Source organism: Marmota monax, unplaced genomic scaffold (genome assembly GCF_021218885.2).
Source record: "Marmota monax isolate L192 unplaced genomic scaffold, Marmota_monax_Labrador192_F-V1.1 WCK01_AAM20220418_F8-fsc00318, whole genome shotgun sequence".
Lineage (NCBI taxonomy): Eukaryota > Metazoa > Chordata > Mammalia > Rodentia > Sciuridae > Marmota > Marmota monax.
In genome coordinates, this window is record NW_026692274.1 from 382322 (window position 1) to 386846 (window position 4525).

At 35.0% G+C, this 4525-nt stretch overlaps 1 pseudogene; it reads left to right on the forward strand.

The window, feature by feature from the left end:
* Positions 1-3424: 3424 nt before the first annotated feature.
* LOC124089728 (ribosome maturation protein SBDS-like) lies at positions 3425-4155 on the forward strand (annotated as a pseudogene).
* The last annotated feature ends 370 nt before the right edge of the window (positions 4156-4525 follow it).

Sequence of the window (4525 nt, forward strand, 5' to 3'; positions counted from 1 at the left end):
AATTATTTTTTGTAGCTGTAGATGGAAGGATAACCTTTATTTTATTTATTTTTATGTGGTGCTGAGTATAGAATCCAGTGCCTCACATGTGCAAGGCAAGTGTGCTCTGCCACTGAGCTACAGCCCCAGCCCTAGTGACATTTGTTTTCCATAATAAGGATTGAACCCAGGTGTGCTTAACTGATGAGCCACATTCCCAACCCTTTTTTATATTTTATTAGAGACAGGGTCTCACTGTTTCTTAGGGCCTTGCAAAACTGTTGAGGCTGGGTTTGAACTAATGATCCTCCTGCCTCAGTTCCTGAGTTACTGGGATTACAAGCATGTGCTACCATGTCCGGCCATTTAATGGCTTTAGTAAAATCTTCTAGAGAAGAATAAATTATCTATTAATTTTTAGTTGTGCTCATTATTGGAAAAGAATAATGTGCCTTTAAAGTCATTTTTTTCCTACATGTTCTATTTTTAATACAGTTTATCTGTTCAACAACCACATATTTGGGTTTACCACAATCTAAATTTTGCTGATTTTGCACTCTTGGTGCAATACAACATGCTCTTTCACCATGGCATTTCATATAAACTGGCAACTGGATTCTGGGAGCTGTAAACCCTAAAGATTGCACCCTTTGATAAGACTATAGTGGAAGTATAATGTGTTCTTTCATTCATGGCACATGTTTTCTTATGGACTTTTTCACTTTTTATGGAGATTTAGAACCTGCTGGTAATTAATGCTTAGTTATATTAATTGGGATTTGTAAGATGGTCAAAATTTAAATTTTTCCACTTATTTTAACTGGATTTATTTTATAAACATGCTTTTACTTACCCTCAATGAGGTTATCCAGAGACAGGAATTCACAAAGACAAATTATTTTTCTCTCTATTACTTAATTTTAGAGTTAAACTAATACTTCATTGTCTTCTGATTACAGATTGTTTTTAAGTTATCATAACAAGCTCATGGACTTAACCACATGATGGGTTCCAAACATTTGTAATTAATACCCTTTCCAAAGCTTAAATTAAATCCTTGACCAGTGGGCCAGTGCTCCATGTTGCCTCCTATTTTTGTATTATTTTGTTTTTCTTTGGTGTTGGGGGTCAAACCTAGGGCCTCATGCATGCTAGGTAAGCATTTTACCATTCAGCTACATCCCCAGGGTCCCAAGTTGTCTCTTAAGGCCTTCTCATATTAGTCTTTTATATCTTCCTTGAAATTTGGAATTAAAAGATGCTGCAGACTCATATATTTCCTACTCTTGGTTTGGAACCATCTTTTTCTAACAAAGTCTTGATTTTCTTTTAGTAGAAAACATTTTAAAATCATAGTCTGAGAGTTAGAAAAGATTATTGCTGCTCTCTTACTAATCTTAAGGTTTTCTAATTTACAGAGCAAAGAATTTTTTTGTGTGTGTATGTATATATCTTAAATTTTATTTGGAAATAATCACAAAGTTAGAGAAATTAAAAATATCAAACATTATGCATCCACTATGTATCTGGACTTGCATATTCCTAATATTTTACTCTCTTGCTTTATAATTTCTTTTGTTATCTACATGTTCACATGTAAACATACTTTTCTGAAGCTTATGATAGTAATTACATATATCACGACCCTATACCCATGTGTACTAAAGAAATAAATATTTGCTAAGACATAAATATATGTCAGCACAATACAGTTGTCCACCTTATACAGCACTTATCCCCTGTCCAAGTTCTTTATTAAACTACCTGAATATATTCTTCATAATCATTTCCCCACTTAGGATGGGATCTAGTTTTGTCTTTATTATCATCTCTTCAAATAATCTCAAATATTTTATTGTCTTTACTATTCTGTCATTATCACTGCCATTTCTAATGTTTCATGTCATGACCCTGTCTTTGATTTAAAAAAAAAAAAACAAGCATTTCTCATGATTACATATAATCAGCTGTGAACTAAAAAGTGGTTTTATATACCTCTTGAGATAATATATCTGGAAGTACATGATGAACATCTTTCCTTTCTGTGATGATGTTAATTTTGATCACACAATATAGGTGCTGCTATACTTTTCTACTATATCCTTATTGGTTTGTTTTTTTCTTCCCTCTCTTTTGATGAGAAAAGGCTAGATATTGCTCTTAAATCCTCCTATGTTTATCAAGTTCATTAGTGATTGTTTCCTAACCATCTTTACCTTGATGGGTGTAAAATGATCAATGGTAGACAGGGAACTAACTCGGAAGGAGGATGAGGGAATTTTCTGGAGTAAGAAGATATCCTGGTACCTTGAAGGGGTTGGATTACAAGTCTATGCATTTCTGAAAACCCTCAGAATATTATAGTCAAGACTTGCAAGTTTCACAATGCAAACATTACCAAAAATTATAAACAAACATTGAACTCAAATGAAATGTATTTTAAGGTATTTAGGGATGTCTGCAACTTATTATGCAATGCATAAAAATATATGAATTTATTATTATGTAATAATGTAATAAAAGAAGCAGCAAAAATTAAAAATTATAAAATGTAGTTGGTGGGTACAAGTATTTATGCACCATTCTTAGAATTTTGCTCATATTTAAATATTTTCATATACTGAGTTTTTTTTTTTTTAAAAAAAACTGTGCTATACTAAGTTAGATTATAAAGAGCACAAACACTAAATGGGTACATATAACTTGGGATAATTTTTCCATGTTAGCGTAATATCTAGATTTTGAACATTCAGCATATATAATATTGTGGATGTGAATAAAATAAAATTATTGTGTCCATCTACAACTAATTAAAAAAAATCACTTCATGAGAGAGTAGAGCAGTAACAAAAATAGTACTTCCAACTAATATACATGTGTGTTTCAAATGTGTACATTTATATTAATAAATATTTTGAGTAGAAGTCTATTTTCTCCATATCACTAAGCAGTTTACTCATTTATGTAGACCATAGCACTTTCTTTTAAAAAATTAAATGTAGTTCACCTTATATTTTGAAATATACACAATAAGAAACCAGTTTATAATGTTATAAAAATCATTTACAATCACAATTTTAAACAGCTGTACAAGTTACATATGCTTTAACGTTATTTCTCTGCCCATTTGGGGGCAGTTAATTCCTTTTAACTTTTTAGTATAAGCACTACTGTAATAATGTCTTTTTACACATACTGCCAGAATTTCTGGGTACATCTTTCTGAATTTTTCATACACATAAAAATATTATTGGCTGGACACGCTGGGCCTGATGCCTGTGCAATGCATCCACGAGGTGCCGTGGTGATTCCGGGTGGGCCTGGCCTGGTGGTGCGCTCTTGGTTGTTGTTAGGGTTGCGCTCACCTGGGGTTGTTGGAGCTGGGCGTAAGTGGCCGCCAGGCACAGAGCCCTGGTTCCCAGGCCTCGATCTGTGAGCAGCCGCCATGTCCATCTTGACCTCCACCAACCAGATCCGCCTGACCAGTGTAGCAGTGGTTCCCAAGAAGCGCACAGGCAAGTGCTTCCATATCGCCTACTACAAGAAGAGGGAGAAGGACCAGAATGAGGTCCTGCAGAAATACTCAGTGTTCCCAAATGTCTCCTTCCAAAGGCCAGGTCGCCAGGAAGGAAGGCCTCATCAGTGCCTTTGGCACTGACGACCAAAGGGAAATCTGCAAGCAGATTTTGACTAAAGGAGAGGTTCAAGTATCTGATAAAGAAAGGCACACACAGCTGGAACAGATGTTTAGGGACATTGCAACCATCATGGAGACAAGTGTGTCAATCCAGAAACAAAGAGACCATACACTGTTATCCTTATTGAGAGAGCCATGAACGACATCCACTATTCAGTCAAGCCCAATAAAGTACAAAACAGCAGGCTCTGGAAGTGATAAACCTGCTAAAGGAGAAGATGAAGATTGAACGTGCTCACATGAGGCTCTGGTTTATTCTTCCAGAGAATGAAGGGAAGAAGCTCAAGGACAAGCTCAAGCCATTGATCAAGGGTATAGAAAGCGAAGATTATATCTAGCAGCTAGAAATTGTGTGTCTGATTGACCTAGGCTGCTTCTGGGAAATTGATGAGCTAATAAAAAAGAAAACAAAGGACAAAGGTTCTTTGGAAGTTCTCAATTTGAAAGACGTGGAAGGAGGTAATGATAAGTTTGAATGACTCCTTAGTCTCTTCAGCTATAAAACACTAAAGGAGATGTTTCTGTTTCTGGTGGCACTGTTCAATTTCAGTGATTTGCCAAAAAAAAAGTGGTCAATTTGACATTTCTGTCTTGTGTTCATGTGTGCATAAAAAGACTTCCTACATGAGGATAATGTGGGAATGACTTTGTTTTAATGTTAAATTGGTGTTTTAAACACAAATAAAAACTCAAAAGTACCAAATCCAGAGGGTCATTCTGCTGCTGTCTCAGGCCTTTAAAGCACTCCAAAATGAAAGCTCCCTGAGACAACTCTTACGGCTAAATTAAGTTTTGTACATTACATAAGTAAGATTATTGAGAAATATGTTTGTATGACAAAAAGGAGTA